Genomic DNA, 24,624 nt, shown 5'->3' with positions numbered 1-24,624 from the left:
AAAACGAATATTGTACGGTGATTAGATCAGACTAGAAAGTATATGCTTCGACCTAGTCTCTTGTTAGACCAATAAAGAAAGTAGTCGTATCGGTAGATCAGAAGAAGAAGGGTTAGAAACTAGGTGGTTCAGGCTTTATGTGTGGGACTCGTGGGAAGGGAAGGGGAGCGAGGTGAAAGCTTGCTAAGATCGAATGTCCGGCGTGTGCAAGAAGCCGACCGGGTGTGTACGGATCGTCGCAAAAATAGTATTACCGGGCGGACGTGGTAATTGAATTTCGAGGACGATAATGGCCGAGCGACAAATACAGCGAGAGCGGCCGCGTTAGATCGCTTTCGATGTGTGGCGTGCGGGCATTCAGCCAGGCCAGGATGGATCCTTGATGACTAGATTTAAAAAACTGTCCCTCCACGGCACCCAACCCTCCCATCCTCTCTCCCTCTCTCCTCTCTTCGGCTTCCACCGCCATGTGTTACGGGGATGGGGGTGAAAACGAGGGGTGAGAACGGGGGTGAGAGAGGGTGGATTGTCGGTGCCGCTGCTGTTGGTTCGGTCGGCGGCTTCTGTATAACTGATGGTGCTTCTGAGTGTCAGGGCCAGGCTGTCCACTTCTTTGCAAGCGTGTGTGTTCGCGTTTACGCTCGCGCGCGTGTACGTTATCTCTCGACGTAAGCTCCATCGTTGGTCGTACGATCAAAGATTTTCCTTTTCGAACGATCGACGAAAGATTTTTCTCCGATTCTACGTTCTTACGAATACATATATTGAAAGAAATAGTCGAAATCTTGACGCTCTTTCGTCTTTTTTATTCTTTTCTTCTTTTTCTTATTTCGTCCGATTACTTAGCTTCTTTTCTTTAACCTATCACGATAATCAATACTTTTCATAACACTTATAATCATTGATATATTATTCTTTTATTAAATCAGAGATAAACACGGACGAAAAAAAACAAAATCGGACGAACAAAAAAATGGAAAGTTAATCCACGATTCTTAGTTTCCTCGACGCTTCTTATTCCACTTCCTTTATCTCTTCTTATCGAAAGCGAGCACACGTATTCTCAACCGCATTCTCCCCTTTCCCCATCTCGCGTACTCATTACGGAATTACCTCGTTAAGTACCGCAAGGTCTTTGCTTTTATCGACGATATTGAAAAGAGGAAGAGGCGCCGGAAAAAAAAGAAGCCGACGTCGAGAGGGGAGGGAAAAAAAAGGATAGCAGTCGGTCGAACGAGTCAATTAAGGTCGATCGAGGAAGCATCCTCTTTTCCACGTATGCACGACGCGCGGAAACGTCTACATATGCGCTCACAGTCAAACGTACGAGCATACGGACGTACACGCACGTACATATCGGATCTATTGAAAGAGAGACAAGAGAGATATCGCCCGTTCGAGAGTACAGGAGTACGAGAGAGTGAAAGAGAGAGAGAGAGAGAGAGAGAGAGAGAGAGAGAGAGAGAGAAAGAGAGAGAGAGAGAGAGAGAGAGACAGACAGAGAGGTCGAGAAGAGCGATGGAGATGGCGGAGTGAGGAGGAGGGATAGTGCATTGTGGATACCAAGGGTCAATGGTGGTAAAACGTTAATAGGCATACACGAGCTCCGAGTGAAGGAACGGTGCCAAGTCCAATCCTCCTGACAATAATCGGATTGATTAAAAGTCGCCGTCCACCGGCAGCGACTCCATTGCTATCCCCACCAATCCTTTGTTTCTATACCCTCTACTCTATATCTGTTCTCTTCTACTCAGATATCGGTAAGCCAATGCGTGTCTCAGTTTGCGTATGAGTATATTCTATACATTCTTTGATGCAAAACATATCTACTATTTATTATGGGCGAGTATGCTTAAAAGAGAAAGAGGGGAGAGAGAGAGAGATATGAAAATGATCCTTTCGAAATCACCATATTCGTCGTTAATGAGCCGCTGATTACACAGTTATTCGGTATAAACCTTGTAACTTTGTAGCTCGACTCACGAGTTATAGAATATTACAAAAATCAAAACGGTTTTTCCTTACGGCATGATTCTGAATATAGTCGAAGCTCGAAACGAGACGTATACCTAGGCTCAACAGTATACGTGATTTTAATGATGGTTATTAGAGAGATTCATTTCGTTTGTTTGAATTTACCGTGCTCTTTATTTGCGAACTTCTACTATTATTACTACCATGTTGTACTGTGGGTTAAAGAGCTAACAGTAGTTGATATTTCTTTTATTATCTTTTTACTTTTTTATTTTTTATTATCTCTCTGTACCGTAAGAATTTTTGTCGGAGCGTTAATATTGCAAAATAGTCACGTAAGAAACTAACAGACTATTCATTACAACAAATAAGAAAATTATTAGCCATTGAAATGTTGTTAATATTTTTTTTTAATTTCCTATAAGAATCAAAATACTTTATTCCATTCGACAATTTTGTTGAAATATTTGACTAATATACGAGAAGCTAAATAATAATGCTTGAAAATTTCTGAAGATTTAATCTCAAGAAAGACGTGAATATTTCGCGTGTTTTGACGAGAAGTTCCAAAATATATCGCTCGTATTCATGTATAGGTTAAAATCGACTACAACTTTGCATCGTCAAATTTTCAACGTGGTCCTTTAGATCGGTAACATCCTTTTGTTCCATTTTCGAGCGAATTAAACTTAAATCAGAAAGCTCTTTGTAGTTATCAGGATGCATTGCTGTCCCAAAAGCTCCTCGTGCTGTTAAACAAAATGAACTCTACGAACACCGATAATTTCCATAATTTTTGAGTATAACGCACTTCAGCCGCAGATCGTATGGAAAGTTTTGAAATTATTATATAAAACTACCGTTGTAAATAATATTCGCGAAAGCTATCTCGCTCAATTGTATTTTGAACCTTCATTAACCGTTAATAATAATTATACTTCTTTAAATTCTTCCGTCGGTTCGTAGTAATTTTATCGTAGTTTAATGAAAATCATCGTGCTTGTGGAAGTATTCTTCGTTAAACGATAATTACATAATTTTTCCAGAAGAATGATAATTGACTCGTTTATGAAAAATCATAAAATATTATTTGGAAAAGGGAATGGTATTCTAATTTCATGTAAAAGAAGTAGAAAACGGAAGTAAAGAGGTAATACAAAAAGAAAAAAGATCGAAGGAAGGAACGGAATTGTATATGAGAGAGAGGGAGAAAGAGAGAGAAAGAGAGAGAAAGAGCGATAGGGGAAGTTTCGCTAAGAGTAATAAGGCGGTAGATCGGTATTTTTGAACTGTAATTCAGTCTGCGTTTAATCAACGTTTAATCACCTCGTCTACGGGCCAAGTTAATCCAAACGGGATACCTTCGTCGAGGCATGGATAGGTAGTTATGAAAATCTTGTAGAACAACGCCATGTTTAGACTCATCGTTATTCGGAACGTTAATGGAGATACGAAGAAAAATAATGTTCATGAAATATAATACTAAAATAATATATGATGCCGCTGATATGATTCTTTGTGTTTGTTTATAAAAATTGAATTTCCTTATTGATCTTCTTATATACCATATTAAGTAGTATTTTAAAACGTATAAATAATCATTTTAACAAAATTGTATTGATGATAAATGAAACATTATCGATATTGTTTTTCGCAATTTTTATTTTTATTTCATAATTTTTTAGAATAAAACTATATATGTAAACTATATATATAGAATAAATCATCGGCATTGTTAATAAAAGTACATTTTTCAACATTTCCTCTTTCTGTCTTTTTTTATCCAAGAAGAAACGAAATTTCGTAAAAACAGTTCATTGTTTAATCGCTAAGGGAAATTAACGTGGCATAGTTCACTTTGCATTTAGGCCTTCATGGGCCAAAGAGTCGTTGCGAAGGTCTAAATTACCACGGGTCCGGTCCTTCGAGTTTAGAAGCTACCCCCGTCTGAAGCACTGTTCTCCATTCCCCTCGGTCCCTTAACCCCCAACACGGCTGCCGACCTCTATAAATTCCCTCAGGATTTTTCTTTCCTCCACTTGCCTTAATTAAAGTCCTCCTCCCTTACTACCCTTATGACTGTGTCTATGGATCCGGCCTTTCTCTCGCATTTATCCTAACCATGCGACGTCTTCATCCCCGACAGGTACGCGACTCCGACTAAATGTCAAACGAAACGAGTCAAGATAAAGGTCTTTTCAAACATTGCTAATACATGCATAATCTAATCTCTTCGTTTTCATAATTATTGATAAATTAACAGGTGAACATTATCACAGATATATTCTGCAGTTCATTTGTCTTTTAGTAAAAAAAAAGATTTTCGAACATAAGCCGAGATTAAATAAGATTCTTAACTTACATGAAAACAAGATAACAAAGATTTGATAATAGCCGAGTACGATAATATTGATAATATAATGAACGCGTTGATACAATTATTCAGGAACTTTATCTGATTTTAATAAAAAATAAAACGTTTAATGCTATCAAATACAACACGAAGGATTTCTTCTTATTCGTGGCTTAGTATGCGGATCGACGTCATCCCACTTTAAATCCACCGTAAAACTTTCCATCGCTCTTTCTCTTTCTCTCTCTCTCTCTCTCTCTCTCTCTCTCTCTCTTCCTCTCTTTGCGAATGCGCTGACGTGTAGAGGAAGGGGCGAGTGGTGAGAATCTGACAGGGGCGGTGGGGGATGACTGAGGTAGTTTGAAAAGTTTTCGCGCGCAAAAAGCCGAGCTTTTCGCACTTTTCTTCGTCGCCTGCGCGGAAGGGTGCGCGTAAGAGTGCGCATTGCGTCGTTCGTAGAAGGGCGAAATCGTCGTGAGGATGGTTTTGTTAGTGGTGGTAGGTTGGCTCGTTTCAAGTGGTAGTGATGCCGACGCTCAGAGGGTGGTATCCAAGGGTGGCTCGGTAAAGGACACTTCGAGAGTAGGGATTGGGATACAGATAAGAGAAGATGAATAAGAAAGAGAGAGAAAGAGAAATACAAGGATGAAGGGGTGGACGAGAGAAAGAGAGAGAAGGGAAGAACGACAAATAGGAGCCTTTCTCGGCATCCTAGATCACTCTACTGGAATATTGAAATCCTTTTGGGATTCGGTACGCGTTTTCTCGTCCAGCAAGGATACATTATTGCGATTTGAAAGGCAAGATGGAGCGCCATGATTATTTTGCGAGCGTACAAATTATTCATTCATTAGTAGCTTCCTCGCTGGCGGCGGCGTAGTAATCACTTTGAAGAATGCCATATACCATATTTGCCCCTATCTAGGAAATAAAGGAAGACAGCGGAGATAATACGATTGTGAACGAAATTATTTGATTAAAAGATACCTCCAGTGACTCAAAAAGAACTGGAAGGCTAAGAGAACTTATTATTTATCTAGACCAATAGACAGTCTTTTAACTCTGTTATTAATATTTATTTTGTTTGGATAAATGCTTGACTATGATACTTCGTAGTTATTATTTAATAAAGAACATAAAAATAAAGAGCAATTTTCGAGGATGAAATTTCTGTCACAAATTTAATCATTCGATGAACCAAAGAAAGAAACAAATAATAAAGAAAAGATAGATACATGTACATAGATATATGCATAATTACAAGTATATTCCTTCATTTAAATATTTAATATGCAATTCGCCTAATGTATAGTACCTTTGTGAAGCGGACATCTATAACCTCTATATTATCATAAACTAAAACTCGCGTAGCCATTGTAGTGCGTCCCATGGAATGAGGTGGATGACTAGTAGTTTACATCAAAGGATACATCAGCAGGCAGCTCGTCTCGTCTAATTTCCTAGCTGGATGACGACGAGCCGCTAGAAACGATGTATATATATATATATATATATATATATATATATATATGTGAAATCGAAATTGTCCTTTGGACCTTTAAAAGAGGACCTTATCACGCTTCGTTGAACGCTTTTTCCTTCTTTTTACTCGATCGTCGTCTTTTCGTAATCGAGACATCGTAGGTAAACATGCAGGTGCAAATGGAGCTTTAAAGGCAAAAGATGGGCTTGTTCGAGGATAGTGTGAGTAGGATGGAATGTAGTGATGAGAAGGAGAACGAGAAGGTTCGAACAGGAGGAAGCGGAGATGGAGGTGGAGGTGGAGATGGAAGTAGAGGATGGGAAAGCATAGAGAAACTACCTAACTATACTCGTATATGGCGTCGTAAAAGAGGATCGACAAGAGGAGGAGCACGAGATGGGCTAGCTAGTATCCTCGAGAAGCTTTTGCAAACCGAGTCGAACTTGTCGCTTGCGTTGTGCGCGGTGCTGATGGTGGGGAAACTGGTCGGTCGATGCGCTCGGTCGCTGCTGGAGCTGCAGGGGGCTGTTTTTGCGGGTGTGGCTTAACGCACCCCCTGTCGCCCCACTGACCCTCGCTTCCTTGCCCCAGGAACTACCAACCCTTCTCTCTCTCTCTCTCTCTCTTTCTCTCCCTCTCTATCTCTCTCTTTCTCTCCCTCTCTCTCTCTCTCTCTCTCCGACTCGCTTATACCACGTCGATCTCTCCTTTTCGCTCGCACTGCGTGTTTCTCTCTTATCCCCCTTCCAACCCCTTACCTATCTTCTTCTCTTCCTAAACTACCCCCTTCTATCACCCCACCACCGCACCTTCTCACCAACAGCCTTGTATAGCCCGAGGACGAGTATGAGCACGAAACTAACGTTGCTCGATCGTGTCTACGTGATCACCGGGGAGCTTACCTCTGAAAATGCGCTCGAAATGTTGAGATTAATCTAAATATCCTCCTAGCCACGATCGGTATATCCTCCAAGACTGCCTTGCTCGCGCTTCGAGCTGCTTTCGGCCGGGGATCTCGATCCCGGCCGAACTCGAGCTACGAGTACGTTATTATGGAGATATAATATCATGAAAATTGACGAGGTATAATGAAACCATTCGAACTTAACCGCCTGTATGTTTTTCAAAAGTACGCTTGTTTCACGCTCACTTGATTCTCTTAATTTTCGGACACAAAGTTTGTTTTCGATAAAACTTCCATTATGCTTGAATCGATCTTGCAAAATATTAAATACTTTTCGTTTTGTTTTATTTCGTAATTACGAATTGTTAATTTTTTAAAGACTTAAATAGACTTTTACGATGTACGATTACAAGTCTTTATAATTTCACATATTGATTTTAACTTCTTATCTATGTTAACGATCTTCAAAATGGCAGATTTGTAAAAACCCAAAGAAATATTTATTTTTTAAACGAAACAACAGAGTATTCCAATGTTGATCAGCAAACAATGACGTACCCATTCGGTATTCCATCCATCGTACTCTTCTTAATTCGATTGGACACGGATTAACGTGACATCCTCATCCTCATCGATTGTTGTACAAGCTGTGATAAAATGTGGTTTTAACGAATTTGTGAAATTCTTTTTTTCCACTAAATAATACTATCTATGATATGAATGCTTTACTCTAGAAATAATCGGTAAACAATCCTTCAATAAGGTTCTGTGTCACGATCGTGCCGATATTAAACCAATATAGTATAATCGACATTTTTTATTTGTATTTAATGTTATATTCATTTGATGTGAATGAAAAATTATAGTTAATTCCATAATAGTGGTATGGGAAAAATATTTCTTACTTTTAATGAATAATATACCGATTAATTTTTTTACTCATAGAAACTACAAATCCATTTATTTTACGATTCGTCGTTATTATAATAACGAAGAGCTTCGATACTACATCGAAAATGATTACATTTATTATAATGAAGAGCTTTGATATTACTCATAAAATAATAATTGGAGCACATGCTCTCCAAGATGTTACTACCGAATCATATATTTATGTTTTAATCAAATTCAATCTTACAGAAAAACGTGCTTAATTACATTTCTCTTTTAAAATAAATATTAATAAAAATTATTTTGTTTAAATTAATCGAGACAAATCACATTAACCACTTATCAAATAAAATATAGTAAATATAATGTTCATTGGAATGTGTACAATATTTATTACTGAAGAACAATGACATCGTTTAGAAAGGGGAAGTCATTAATCATTCATTGACGTTGTACCGAGATCGAACAGACGCTATACGAACGCGTTAATCAGGCACCTTGATAAAACTTCTTAAAAGTAATTACGTATCAAGTAATTACGTTGAATTCGACTTGCGAATAAATACCAGAGGGAAAGCTATTGAATGTGTCGTGAAATATATATGTGTGTGTGTGTTTATGTGTGACATATTCATGCTCTTTGTGGGGAAGAAAAAGAAAAAAAAAGTACATGAAGACTAGGAAATTAATCCATGGTAATTAATGTTACATTAACAAAGAAGTAAAAATACAATGCGAGTCTTCGAAAAAAAAAAACCAATCGTATGAGCATCTAGATTCTAATAAATCGATTCGAAATCAAGTACTTGAAGTAGGATACAATATCTGAGGCAGATGGCATACAGAACGTAGATTGTGTCCGACGTATATAGAGATACATGTACGTAGAGGTTGTTTTCCTTTCAGCTCTGTTATCGACACGTTCGATTCGGGGTCTACGGTCCGGTTTGCTTACAAAAAAGTAAAGTGAGAGCCAGCGACATTGAAACAACGTGTTTCATATGATCGCACCGCGACGGGATACGATGTGTCGCGACGGCCAGGCCACGGCCGTTGCCCGACACGCTTTCGATTGTTGTGTTGCTGCTTTCCACCCCTTCCTCCTCATCTCCCCACCTTCCTACGCGTCATACTCATCCCACTTCGCCTACTTCTTCTTCCTTTTTTCTCCACCTTCTACCATAGCGAAACAGCTGTTACTTCGCCACCACCGCAACGACGACGGGGCGCAAACGCAAATTCGAATTCGTTCTTTTTCTTTATTTCTTTCTCTCTCTCTTTCTCTCCCTCTTTCACACACTCCCTCTCCTTCTCTCTTTACCTTCTTTCTTCATCGACGTTACACGTGCACCAGTTATAACATTTATTCTCGTTCGATTTTGATATAGATCTAGTATTTTAAAGAATAACTGAATTAATCTTTTTCTTTGTTTATATTATCCATATCAAAATTAATTATCATTTAACAGCTATTTACAATTACAAAAGTATTTTTAGTTCGTTCTGAGATAAGATATTTAGAATGATAATTATCAGATTTTCTGCGTATTTATTTTATAAATTTCTTCATTTTGACAATTTCTTATTGATAGGATCTTGATTTCTTGATAACTGATTATGATCAATTCTCGAAGAAATAATCTAGCTTCGCAATATATATATATATATATATATATATATATATATATATATACATTCGTTTCTTCATTAACACATATTTTGGATATAGATAGTTATCTAATTAATCGATTATTTTCATGTTGTTTCATGACAAACTTTTCTTTCCTTTCCTTCCAATTAATTACTAATATGTAATAATCGACATCTATACAAAGATTAGATATAAGCAAAATGTAATCTGTACGATAATACAGCAAGTATTAAATAGATTCTATTTGAAAGGTAACTTTCTTAATGATTCTGAAATAGACATTAAGACGAGCAGCTAGTATGCCGAATGTACTCTCAAAAAGATCGATTAACCACGTGACTGATTAGGAGCAAAAAGTGAGCGTAGCAGCACTCAGATGTGCAAACATAATTAAGGGATAGTCGTCGAGAAATAAAGAAAAAGGGGTCGATTGTTTGAGGACACACGATCTGCCTTGCGCTCGCCTTTAGAGTCTACGATAACCGAGTGGTCATTGCTAATGGCGTCGGTAAAAAGTGTTTACCCGCGTTTACAAAGAGTTCCTGAGCGCGCGAGGTCAGAACATGGCAAGTTAACTTGGTAAGCCCTCCGTCTACTCGATTAGATGCCCTGCAAGGACACATAAGACCGATAAAAAGTCTGTAAAAGGAAATGAAGGATTATAAAGGAATATCTTTTTCAAATATTCCAACTTCCTTTCCTAGAACGAATTTTACAATCTATATGAGCAGCTAAAGTTCATTAAAATTTTTATCGCTGAGAATAAACTTTTCCTTAAGTTACTGCCTTACGAAGATAAAATTAGATTCATTTAAACTGAAGACTTAATTACTATCCCGTTTGCTATTAAATAAAACTTCGTAAAGCTGTCATAATTTAGACATATTCCTTTGAATAGAAAACTTAATATACAAATCCATATTAACCGCGCCACCGCATAATGTGTTAAATTTGCCGTGAACGTTTATACATCTTTCGTCTCTCTCTCTCTCTCTCTCTGTCTCTCTCTCTCTCTCTCTCTCTCTCTCTTTCTCTCTCTCTTTCGCACGTACATATATACGCACGCGCATTTCTCTCTTTCTCGTCTTCTCCTATGCTCTCTGATATGAGAAGCCGGCTTTCCAAGCGCTTACAGATCGCGTCAATGGTCGAACAATCACTGGACTATTAGCAAACTATTACAATATCGATGGCAGTCGATGGGTCGATAGATACACGAGCCATCAGCTGTTGCGCTGATCGGATATCTCCGATAGGCCAGAGTTGCCTCTGCGGATACGCGCTACGAACGATCTCCAAATTGTCCCCCAGTCGATTGCCAATCTTGACTTCCCTTCGAATCTTCCCTTTCGCTCTTCGTTCTCAAAAAGAATATAAATGTGAATTATCAATCGTCCTTTTTTTTTTACGAATCACTTTCTCATCGCATTAACATTTTTGTCTTGTAATCATTTAATATGATAATAATAATTGTTATTATTATTAATATTCTTACAAAATATCATGATTTGGTTGTGAGATACAGTATACATTTTACTGACAGAAAAAAATGTTCTATCGAGCTCGACAGTGTTTCCTTTGAAAACGTAGACGAAAATTCCGCTTACGCTTACCATGGAACAAAGCCGTGCGAAACGAACATGAAAATTACTTGGATGTGTAATACAATATTTTGATATCGTATCTAGCAGAAATATTAGCAGCTTCCAATGGTATAATGGTCCCATCCTACATATATATTCAAGTTTTCGTAGCTTTTGCGATATGTTTAAAACCCCCCAACTTGATAGCACACAGAAATAGCTAGATTTTAGTAAAAGCTTCGTCCTGAAAGTTTTTCATTACACATATTGTTTAGTACCTCTTTTGTTCAGGACAATTTCATCGGGGAGCCGCTGTTTCTACGTTATATTGCCCAACAGTGCGATATCATCGAGTCGTACGATTTTTATTGTTCCCAGAGTCGACGGACTGTAAACCATCAGTGTTAGAGAAAGATATAGAAAAAGAGAACTAAGAGAAGAAAAAAGAATATGCTTGCATAAATGCAATCGCAATCTACTGGCTCCCCGATTGTGAAAGTAAATTTATCCATTAATTTATTCTAAAAGGAAAATATATATCCAATTAAAAAAGTTTAAATATATATTTCGTTTAATAATTTCAATGACAAACCTGCCATTTTTAGGTACGTCCATACATAGTTACGTTTCACGCGTGATACACATATGTTATACCAACGTACGAATTATATATCTGCTGTAGAACTGATTCCATGTCTAATTCTATGCTACCCTTTGAACAAAAATCACAAGCTAGATATTATTCTTCACTAGCTGCCATATTCAAATAATTAAGCTCTTTCTCTCTCTCTCTCTCTCTCTCTCTCTCTCTCTCTCTCTCTCTCTCTCTCCTTTCCTCCCTTTCTCCTTCTCTCTCTTCAAGCACACGCGTCGAATTTGTTGCTTCATTTCATTTTTAAAACTCCACTTTCCATTAACAGATTGATTTTATATGTACGATTGATCGCTTGAATATTCTCTCGCGTGCTATCGATAATTCCAAAAGGTATAATCTTACGATTAATGGCAGTAAAAGACAACGTAAAAGTTTTCTGAATATTTCATCAATTTTAACAAAATACAGAATAATGAATTTTATATGGTACACTATAGAACGTATTCGTTGATTATAAATAAATTTCTATTCCCATATACTTCGTCTTTTTTTCTAATTTTCATTTTCCACTTTCTTTAACTTTCATTCATTAATCTTCTATATTACTTACAAGCTTACTTATAAGATTAGTTTACTTCGATCTATCCAAAGACATCTTACATATAAGATGCAAACGAAAGAAAAAAAAATTTAATGTCGTCGATCGTGCTTATTGTTCGTGAGTGAATAGTAGGCGGACTGAAAAATAGCAGAGGGAGAGACAACAACAAAAAAAAAAGAGAGAAGAAAAAACTGTCACGGGAGTACATAAATGTAACCCCGACCTAGGGGAACGTATATGGCGGGATGGAGTGGTAACATGGTGGGAGGTCGCGCCATTCAAAATCGATTCCGCAACGCTCGCCGTTGTGCGGTGCCTTCGATGAACGGGACACGAGTGAGTGGAAATATGAATGAAAAACGGCTCTGCGCGGTTCTTCGGGAAAAGCCCCGCCTGGAAAAAAAGGAGGCGAGCCACGCTGGCCGACCATCGATCGACCACGTGCTTCGACTTCTCCTCTTCAGCTTTACCGCCTTTTCTCGGATCTACTACCACCCCCAACCCCATCGTGTACTCGTAGTTGAACGTCGAGCCGAGTTGGACTTTCCTTTTTTATTGAAACTTTGCAACACACATATAAGTTACACATCAGAAAAGTAGTTATTATTTAAAAAGAATTTATTATAATTATTAATTAATGATTAGGATATAATATGATTTAATAACTCGTACACACATCACTATTTGTATCACAGTATAAAAACTGTTTGTTTGAATTGAAGGTATAGACTGTCGGTTGATAATATAAAAAATTGTTCCTTCCAATAATCCAACTCGTAATAAATCGAACGAGTCCGACTCATTAGTATTGAACTTTTCATGGTATGAGTGTAAAAGATTTTCAAAAGAAAAAAGCAGAAGTAATCGGCGTACTCGCGTAACGTCAGTGCGGCTAACTCGATTCCGAGGAACTATATTCGGGTAGAGAAGGAGGGATAGCATAGTAGCAGCAGTAGTAGGGGGTAAGTTCGAGCAACTAATTATAAATTTCCGTGGACCGCAATTAATTTTCCCTCGGAACGAAATTGCCGGTAAATTGACGGCTCTCGGGCTGCGAGTGTCCGAGTAGGTTAGTCCGTAGTAGTGTCACCAGCAAGAGCAGTAGCTATAGTAAAGGTAGTAGCGTTTGCTGAATATCGTAACCGTAGAAGTCGTCCTCGTCGTCGTTGTCGTCGTCGTCGACGGAAGCAGCGACTGATGGTGCCCAGACGACGTTTAGGGATCACGTCAGTGCCTTTGTACTCCGGGGGTTACTATCGAGTAAGGGAGAAGGGATGAAGCTCGGTGAACGAGCGAGTAGACGACGAGCGAGCTAGAACGATCTAGCGAGTGAGCGAGTGAGAGCAAGAGAGAGAGAGAGAGAGAGAGAGAGAGAGAGAGAGAGAGAGAGAGGACAGATAGGCGGATAGATAGAGGGAGCGAAAGGGAGAGAGTGCTTTTTGGTAGGTGGGCTACAAAGGCTGGAGGGTGGCCCGCGAGGGTGGACCTAAGCGAGGATAAAGGAGAAGGAGAAAGCACAAACCGCTATGGTGTGTGCTTTCTCTTCGCCCCTTTGGGAGGTAGGTCGGTGGACGATCAATAAGGAGCAACGATGGTGGGGGGTCTTACCAGGACCTCAGGCTCTATCCCTCTACGTCGTACTGCTTAGGGTGAGGCTCCGCAAGAAAGAACCGAGAAAGTATTCTGAAAGGGGTCGCCCACTGGCCGTGCGCGCGCCTTCGCCCTGTGTTCCCTCGGTCCGTGAACTTTATCTCCCCACCCTTCTATCCATCTCTTCTCTCTCTCTCTCTCTCTCTCTCTCTCTCTCTTTCTCTCTCTCCCTCCAACTATCCAATTCGCACATACAACACTAGCACGCCTCCATTCGATCCTACTCGTACCAGAGAATTCCAAGGTTCTCTTACACACATACACTCTTTCTCTCTCTGTCTCCCTCTTTCTCTCTTTCTCTTTCTCTTTCTCTTTCTACTGCGACCCTGAGAGCTCAGAAAATTCCAACAAAAAAAGGGCCGAGAACGGTAAAAAGTTGTACGAGCAATTACTCTCTCGACCCTTTTGTCGATAAACACGATTTCTTTCGGAGTTTTCGTGCTCTCCACTCTCGGTTAAACGCCGATGCTCTTTTCCCTTTCGTATTTTTCGATCTTTCTCATCTTTCTTCTTCTTCTTCTTGTTATTTCACTTCAAGTAGAAAACAAAGAATAAAACGTATTATAAAGTACCTTTTCTGAAACCGTTTATTTTTTCTTCTCGTAGGAAACATTATCGCTGATATCGAAATAGACGAAATAGTTACTAATATCGAAACGTATTCAATCCATTTTATAGAAAATTTGGCAGCACAACATCGAGCGTAACGTCAACCGCAACGAGAGCCGCTGGAAAGGCATATCAAGGAATCAGTGTCAATTAACGACGATGAAAGCAAAGGTTCGAGGAGAGTATAGGTGGAGAAGATCCAGCATGAATATTCATCCGATTCGGAAAATTTAATAGATAGACCGAGACGGGGCTTGTCGCAGAGCATGTATGTTAGCGTTAGTTCGCTAGTCAATCATTCTTGAAAGTAGGAAAAAGAAAGTGAAAAGATATAATCACAAACAAAGTCGTCGACGACAACGATGACAACAACGACAAAAGGCTCTAATGTACACGTATGTGCACATGGATATAGTAGTAAGTAGAGGTGGTAGTAAGCCCGCGGAAGCGTCTAATCCATCGGGTGGGCATTGTTGTCAGACATATTGGGGTTTGTTCTTGAGGCGGTCCTAGCAGGGAGAGGGTTCACCCCCGAGCGGACAGGTGGATAGGTCGAAGAGGTGGTCAGAGGGGGTTGACGAGGGTGGTTAGCATTATTGATCTGTAAGACTGCCAAGCTACGAACTCTCTCTCTCTCTCTCTCTCTCTCTCTCTCTCTCTCTCTCTTTCTCTCTCTCTCTCTCTCTCTTTTCGATCTCCACATTCTCCATCAGCGCCTTCTCTCTTCGTAGGAACGTGTGTGCGTGTGAATACATTTGAAATGCGAGATGGAGAGAGAGCACGCGCGCGCATATTGTCACTCTCTCACTCTTCCTACTTGCTCCTCTTCTCTTTTGCCCCTCTCTAACCTACCGTCCGGTAAGCTTCGCATAGCTACTCCGGCCACCCTTAACGCTGGCTTAGGAAGGGACAAACCCCCGACCATTTCCTCTTTCAATCCCTCCTCTTCATTCTCCTCATCCTCTCTGACCGTCTCTGATGCCTTCTCTTCCTACTACACCTCTACTACCTTCTCCTGGAGCAACTCGGTTCAGCCGGATTCACGAGCAGCTAACCAACACGCAAGTCGCTTAAACTCATGCTCCAACCGAGTCTCTCTCTCTCTCTCTCTCTCTCTCTCTCTGTCTTTCTCTCTTATTGTGTGTTTGTATAACGACCGAAGACCTCACCGACAATGCACGTTCGCCATAACTTTCTCGGTGGCTCACCTCGACGAAGCTTCCTTCTACCTCACTTTTCTCTTCTTCTTCGCGAAGCGAGGATACCATTAGTTTTTTCTCTTTTTTCCCCACTTGTCCGCTCTTCTTTCCTGCGGCATGAATGGAAGACGAGAGCCTGCTAGAGGATGAGTGCCGGAACCTCAAAAAGTTTCCCTTTTGTTCACCAGACAACAGAGGATGACTTGACTCTTACACCCCTCCGACAATTTTATATAATCTCATTATGTTATTTTCTCTTAATATAACGAGCATTGCTTTCTCCTTTGTTCGTCGGACCTTCCTAATCTATCAAGAAATGGATTAATTAACTTTCAATCGAATTTAATGCGTGTGTGTTTTTGTCTAAAATTGTTTATATTATCGACCATTAAGCATCATCTCATGACTTGTAATTGATTGATTGAAATGAAAAAAAAAAGTAATCAATCACAATGTATTTGGAATTTTCAGAAACAGACTGCTTTCCATTCGTTTTATTTACTTTGTAGAACTTTGTTATACACCGTTAGATATAAAGCCACAAAGAAACCGAAAAAAAGAACGAAAGCTTAATTAACGAGTTCCCTTTTAATCTCCAATCTAGACTTTCACATTTCCTTAAAACCTTCTATTTGAGACGACGAAAGTTACGACGAAGGGGATGTAGAGCATTTCTATACCCTTTTCTCCTACCCTCAGTTTCGATCTCCCCTCGGATGTAACACCATCCCTCTACTCCGTCTCTCTCTCTCTCTCTTTCGTCTTGCTCCCTTCTCTCCCGCATTTTTCTTACATTCCCCTTTCCCCGTCTACGTCCTTTCCTCCATTCTCGTTCTCTCGACCTTCCACCCTTCCCTGGAGGGTAGAACATGCGTTGCTCGCACCACCCACGCAGAGAGAGAGAGTACGAACAAAGGCGTCCTAGCCGTACACACACCGTGAAACATAGTGCCTCATGTATGACGTGAGATTAAATTCTAACGGGCTACCTCCCTCTAAGGGTAGAGGCATTTTTCTTAGCTCGTCGGGGAAAGGACTGCGTACCTAAATTAATACTCCATCCCTCTCGTATCCTTGACTTCGTCGTAAAGAACGTTGGAAGGCACATATACGCACATAGATGTAGGTATACGCTAAAGGGTACACGTAATCGTGTATATACATGTGAATATGTATGCGTACCTTCGCCATAGTAGTCCGTACAGCCGTTCCAACCCCCACGGCGAATTTCTAACGGCCATTATTTAGCGCGCTTAGAACTAGCTGCCGTTGGGGTAATGGCGCCCTTCCGTCCGCCAACGTAACGTACATACGTTACGTTACGTAGCTCTGTATAAGCGAAGCATAAACCGGACGAATCGTCCAGCTCGGAGGACGAGAACAGGATGACGAAGAAGGAGAACCTAACCGAATCCTCGGGTTGCTCGCTCGCGATGCCCGAACTCCCAGCAATCTGGGAATTCCTGTTAGTTCTTTGCCCGTAATGAGTCCCTCATCTCCCCTCCTCCATCGTTCTCTCCCTTTCGCGGCGAAATTACGGAAAAAGGACCTTCTGGACGGCGTGCCTGAAAAGCGAACTCGTCCGTTCTCCGACTTCCGCCATCGAACAAAGTTTCTCGCTCGAAGGACATAGTCAGACTATAGTTCCACGAGGGAATGCTCTTCGAATTAATAAGGGAATAGTTTCTACCTTTTCTAGTTTTCTTTCTTTCTATCTAAAATAGAATCATCTTTGAACATTATAACGAGCTTTTGTTCGAATGATATAATCGCTGTTATCTCTACGTTCTAACGGATAACAAATAATATATACATCATATATAATATATATCAGGGATAGTTAAAAATGATAAAATAGTGCGATGGAGGATATCGTTATTAGAGTTTGCCGTTTAAACAGTACTTTAAGCGAATACACGCTTATTCGTCTTTACGTATACATCGATTCGTGTATAAGTTAAATATAAATAAACGAATGGACGAGTCATAGCGAAAATAGATAATATCGAATAATGCAGGAATAGTGCTTTCTAGAACGAGTGTACCGCCCCGGCGGACTTAGATTTAGGGGCTGCTAGTTGGAGGCAGTTCGCTGGGGAGAGGGGTGGCAAAGGAGGCAGAGGTGGAGGAGGAGGTGGTATGGTAGAACTCGGTGGAGTTCAAGAGAGAGAGCCAGGGTGGTTAGGGTGGTTAGGAAAAGGGTGGAGATGGCGAGCTCGCGACGAAGAGGGAGAGTCGGTTGGTTCGCATTTACATAGCGGACCCAGCAGGACTAGATGACTAGGCGGTGGGGTATTAAGAGGGAGAAAAGGGGTGTTGGGTGGGTGGTGGCAATTCTGGCAACATGGCCGCGACCGAGCCGCGCGACGACGTACATACACGCACACGTTGAGAGGATAGGAAACGAGAGAGAAAGGGTTACTGCGAGTAAAGCGAGTAGATATATATATATATATATATATATATATATATACATACATACATACATACATACACCACACATATACACGCATACACACACACATATATATAGAGAGACAGAGAGAAAGAGAGACAGAGAGAGAGGAATAGCTGGATTTCCTCGGGCACACTACCACCCTCTTGCCACCCTCCGAGCGTCGACCATATCCCCCGGAACCACCCTACCGGTCTGCTTAGACGCGATTCTCCGTGCAGGCTTTATTCGATTATTAAGGACCACTATTGGATTAAGCGCGATTCCGCGCACCTCCGCGACTGATTTCAAACTCCACCTACGCTCGACTTTACCACCCTCTCGGCCATCCTCGATTTCCCTCGATTTTCACCCCCTCCTACTTTGCCCTTATAAGCTTTCAAATATATGTCTTCGTCCGTGATGGTCTCACGAAAATCATTCCCTTCTCTTTGTGAGCCGACCGTGATCGGTCTCGATATCCGTACGTATAACTTTTCTCGACGGAAAACATTAAAAGGGGAGAAAAAGTAAGAAAGAGAGAGAAAAAGAGAAAGAGGCTTTGGAAAGGCAATTAGGTCCGTGATTAGCGGTGAAACGCGTGAAATCGGGCGTGCGTAACGCTCCCTTTCTCCTTTCGTAGATTTCTCGCTTGAGAACTCGGATTAACGTAGAAAGGAAAAACGCCGCGGGAAATGCATACATGTGTTCGTGTGTGAGAGTTCTTTCTTTACCACGTGTGCGATGGTGCGAAGGAAAAGTGCTGGCTTATTTTTCCTCGCCTTTTCTCAGCTCGGCGAGGTTTTCAAGGAAATAGAAAAATCGTCTTTTTTCTGACAACAACGTGAAAGATGTTATTCTTTCGGATTGTTATCATAAATTATAATCCACGTATTAAATTAATAAAATATATTGAAAGAGACAATTCATTTTATAATTATTATCGAAGAACGGCTCCCTATTCATTTAAGACACTCACTTTTTTATTGTTTTTCTTAGCTATAGAATAGCTGTTTCGTTAGCTATAGAATTAGAACTTAAAAAGAAGAGATTACGTCGCACATATACATATAGCATATATGCACACCAAAAAACGTAAAGATGTGGGGAATATTTCGTTGTAATAAAATGTTACAGCTATTTCAATTATTTAGAGAAACTACGATATTCGTGCTTTTATCCGAATATTGAAGAACACATGCCACAAAAAATAAATACGGTTTATATTGTCTAGTAATTTTTTAATAAAAGGCATCGATTGATCATCGCATGTTTTATCGCGCTTTTAAATGTTTTTCTTATTTCGCTTTCTTTTTTCCTTCATCTCATAACACGATTAAATCCCTAAAAATATTTTATAAAATTTAATACATGGATATCTCTCTATCTTTCTCTCTCTACATAGACTGTTTACACATGCCTTTAGCATGTTGTAATGTATGTGTTTATATTTAATGAAGTCGTAAAATATCTCGACTTTGAATATAATAATACAGCATGGAATGTCACCAGTTATTTACGTACTCTTCTACAACTTCGACCTTCATGGGACTGAAAAAATTAAGTTGATTTCCTAGAAATACGTATTACTCAGAGATAACGATTCTCGCTTTCACTAGAACGAATGTACTGTTTATAAACACAGGAGAGTTACATAGGAGTTCTCATCGAAGTCTTTCAAAGTCGTTTCAACCTCTGATCGGATAAGATCGTGCGTTAATTCTCGTCGACGTAACTTTTAACAGCAGTAACTCATCCGATCAAAACCGTGAAACTTGGAGGCACGAAGCTTAGTCCTAATTTAAGGGTGGAAGTGAAAACCACCCCTGCCTGCGCTAATTTAAGGCCGGCACAGGCCGCTCATTTGTTTTAACCGCTCTCCCGCGGGAAAGTGAGAGGGAGTGAGAGTAAAGGTAAGAGAAAGAGAGAGAGAAAGAGTGTGAGAGAGAGAGAGAGAGAGAGAGAATGTATACGTGTTTCAAGCGTCAAGGGGGTGAGTCTAAGCGGGGAGGAAGAGGGTGGTCAAGCACGGAAGTGGATGGGATAGATGAAACGCGGTTTAGTTTAGTTGCAATTCGCACCAAAAGCACGAGCGAGAACTAGTGAGCAAACGGGTTTGCTCTACGTTTCAAAAACGCACCGAGGATGCACCGACGTCTCATCCATTTGATCACACCGCGGACGTTCTAGATTCCGCACAATTTTTTTGTTGTTGCGGTTTTCGTTACGCTAGTTAGCTACTCCGCTTGGGCAAAAAAAGTCCTGATTAATCGTCACCAACTCTTCGCATCACGACTCTCTACACTTTTTTATCGTAATAATGATTCTCGATCTTTTTCGTAAACACGAAATTGGATATTTCGTCGTAAATTGATAACTTAGAGATTTGAAAATATGATCGATATCTTATTAATATATTTTCTAATGTATCAAATTAATGTACGAAGAAATAAAAGAGAGAGAAAGAGAGAGAGAAAGCGACATTTTCGAAAAATCTTGCATCTTCTTAACTCTCGTTTTTTTATAGTCCGAGAACAATGTATCGCACTCTCTCACATCGGTTAAGAAAAAACTCACGGCGTAGAGAGAAAACCACGAGAATTGTGGGGAGGATGAGAGAGAAGAAAAGAGCGTCTCCATTCCGAATTTAAGCCTGACAGGTGGTTTCGAGGTTTATCGAATTCTTCGATTTCACCCCCACTTTTTATTTCAATTTTATTTTGTTCCCGCGTACTCAGCCGGCTTCGTTTTTCCGCTCATCGCGATCGCTTTTAAAGCTGCTTTCACCGTCGCACAACAGTGACGCTTTCCTCTTTTTCTGAGCTCCTTTTCCTTTTTTCTTTTCGCATCGGAGATACGTGGTAGTGTGCGCCTTTCTCACCTCATCCTCTTCATCCTCTCTTTCTTTTCTTTCTTTTTTATTCCTGCGAATCGCATGGACACTCTCACTCACGACGTAATAGAATTAACTTGCGATTTACCGATTATTAGCGGGATGCTGCCCGTCCATCGTCCTCTAAGAGCTTGTCATCATTCTTTTTTCTATTTTCTTTTTTTTCATTTTATAGACACCAATACTGACGGCCGACCTTTATCGATTCGCCCTGAAGGTAACCTTCGTTATATGTGATCGTATATATAACGTTTAACGTCGTAGACAAAATTTCACGGATAATCGGATTCGTAGGTTGACGAGATTAGCAAGCAGACCAACTACACGTTGTTATGGAGTTTACATTACGGAACATATTTTCGATCGTAGTGAACAGAAGAAATACTAATTCTTTGAAAGGATAATTATTTTACAAATTTAGTGGCTCTTTGATATAATATAATATTAAACCTGATCATAACGCGATATCAATTTCAAAATATAAGACAAACAAATGCATCGATAATATAACGATAATTTTAATAATAAATTAAATAAAAAGACCACAAAATGATCTCAATCGACTTATCTTTTATTTTGTGCGCTCCAGGATGCGTATCAGTATGACGTTACTGTAGTCTGGATGGTCAAAGGAAACGAGTAAATCTCGTGCTTTTCGCACGCTTTTATCAGAGAAGTCGTATCGTTTTGTCTGTTTAGCTCGCGGCACGACGAAGCGGACGCGAAAACGACCGCGACGGAACTGACGTTTCAAAAAATATATCAAAGCCGATGCCACTAGAAGATCCTTGCGATCTCATGAAACACGAACGAATCTGAATATCAAAGAGACCCAAACGGTAACGGATGGAAACTTGAATGACGGCTGGGGGTCTTTCGGTCCAGGTGGGGTCTACACCGGTCCTTCTGGTTCATCTTTTAGTTCCTTCCGAAAAACTGGACCACCACGATCATTCCCCCCCCTCTCTCTCTCTCTCTCTCTCTCCTCTCTTCTTTCTGTGGGCATTATCATGCATCAACACGAAATACAGCATCCCTCCTGGTGGTCCAACGTTACTTCTTCACGCGAGAAACCCGTTTGCTTATATCGAAACGAGTCTTACCCCCCTCGTGGTGGTCCATCAAGAAACTTGTTTTGTCAAAAACATCCGTTCGAAAAATAATTCCGGTATCTTCTCTGCGGATTCGTTATAAAACCGTCTATTCAAACGAGTTTTCGCTTTGAGATCGTTAAATTCTGCATATTCGTTACGCATAGAAAATAAAACACGATACGAAGAAAAAGATTTTATTGTTATTTTTGATACATAGTTATTTATTGTCTTTTGATACATATTTTTAGCAAAATAAGAATATAAAAATTTCTGACAAATTCGATCTATCGTTCGTTTGTCTTAATTATTTTCTAAGGGAAGAAAATTATCGCATTACAGACATTTTTCGCAAACCGATATGTAAAAACACCAGGCGTGTTTGTTGTAAAACGTTAAAAAAGATAAGATAGACGAGCCACAAGCTTATTGGATAGCGCGAGCTCGGCCACCGCAACTGGTTAATAAAGCTCGAGGAGAGCGTGCATCAACCATAAGACACAGAGAGAAAGAGAGCGAAAGAGAGAGGAAGAGGAATAGTGAGGAACGCTTAAGGGGAGGAACGTTAATGATGCCCGCATTCCCACGCATTTTAAGAGGGTCGAATATAAATGGTTCAAGTCTCTCGGCCTCCCTTTTTCACAAAATTCCTCTTTTCCGCCATTTCTCGAGCTCTTTCTATACGTGTATCTAACACAAGCAAAAGGCATATGTTACATCATGACACGTGTCGTTTTCGGTTCACAAAATGTCGGTCGAAGAAACAATAACGAATATAATAATAAGAAAGAAAAAGAAAGATGAATAAAATAACATTAATTTGATCTACTTCGCATTTTTACAGCATATTAAAGAATATTAGATATTGCTTCTCATTAAACTAAAGTCACAAAGAATAAGTATATTTAGATAAAATAACAATGAAACGCAAAGAAAAACATACAAGCAACCTTTTCTCGTATATAGTACACAAAGCTACAAAATTTGTTTCGCCAATATATATAAAAAAGAAGAAAACTTATATAATCAAAATAAACTTGCGATCGATACGCATAGTCGTTTTCTTTCCTGCTATTCAATATGCTTCACACACGTCTAAGCCTTAAATATAATCTATATCTCGTAACAAGCAAGATCTTTCGCGTTCTCTGCGTCAATTCGAATTCGATGAGTATAACAGTGCAATGTTTCATCGGTTTCATTAGCACTCATGCGCGTGTGCTCTCGCGCACTCGAATACCTCGCGTTAACGCACGGTTCCATTCGCGATAATTATAAAAACGCAATTCGTACGCGTCTGAAAAACATGATGAATATTGTAAAGGATAATAACATTCTTTATGCAATAAAATCAGTGGTCGACGTACCCGATCCATTATTTTGTCGATTATTTTATGGACACGCGCATGGTGACATGCAATCGTGAGTTTTTTGTTAGGTGCTAACAGTAAAGAGAAAATACATGTGCGAAACGCAAAACGCGACGCTATCCTTACTGATCGGTCGAAATTATCACCGAAACGAGGAAGCTTTATCCAACTCGCAAAATTTCGATATTAAAGGGAACGTAGACTATTATATTTTCATTACTGTCTATGCATTTTCGCTTATTAATTTCTTTTTATATATCCCTCTCTGTTCTTCTTTATATCTATAAGTATATATTATATATATATTTCTTTTGAATCTTTCATATATTATCTCGAAATACATTCATTCGATTTTAAAAGTCTCTTAGATATACATATTTGGAATTTGCATAGAATAATTGAAGACTGCACCGCATATTATAATGTATTGTAATTATATTGAAATGTGTGTAATCATACATATTTCATTCTTGCTTAGGGCTATTACCAAATGCGAATACATAATGTAAAGAGAGATTTCTTTGTAAAATATTTACGATAGTTCGTAGTTTTTTTACATCTTCGCAAGATCGTGAACATCGTCGATACTTCGATTTTATTACTTTTTTTTTAATGATCATTTTTCTAAACGATTCTTCAAAAATAAAATCTCTATGTCACGAGACACGTGAACAAGAACACGACCAAAAAGAGTCCCACGCGTTTCAAACTTTTACCAACGAAAGTAATGATTTTAATTAAGGACTTCCATGATTATCTATCTACATCTTTATTACGGCGTATAATGAAATACGGACTGTTTCATAAATTTCTCTAGGATTAAAAATTACCGCGGTGGAACGAGAAAGCATGAAGAAGAACCGAGATATATTTACCGCAGCACGGCACGCCGGATTTCCTCTATTAATATCAAACTTTACCTGTTTAAGACTTTTTCTCTCTTGTTACATAGTATCACAAGATACATTTTCATTATTTTTTACATCTTGTATTTAACGTATGTATCCTTTTCCTTATTCTACAGCTTAAGATAATTTTCTATTACATAATTGAAGTATCGTAATAATAACACACGATAATGAAATTTACAAGAAACAATACCTTCCTCAAAGTCCATTTTTATGAAAGATCCGAAACAAACGTAGCATAATTCTACATTCGGTGAAACAAGTTCGTCGTTTTAACGCAGCCCTGAACATGCGGCCCTCGCTCTGTCCTTCTCTTATACGCCTTTATGCCCCGGCCGGTAGTACGTCAGCCGGTTGTAACATTGTGTAAAACAACGCGGGGCACACGACATGTATCCCGGGCCACGTCGTTACGTCGCACAGTATGTAACGTGC

Source organism: Vespula pensylvanica, chromosome 6 (assembly GCF_014466175.1).
Source record: "Vespula pensylvanica isolate Volc-1 chromosome 6, ASM1446617v1, whole genome shotgun sequence".
Classification (NCBI taxonomy): Eukaryota; Metazoa; Arthropoda; class Insecta; order Hymenoptera; family Vespidae; genus Vespula; species Vespula pensylvanica.
The sequence above is the reverse complement of the archived record's forward strand: the minus strand, read 5'-3'. Positions refer to the sequence as shown.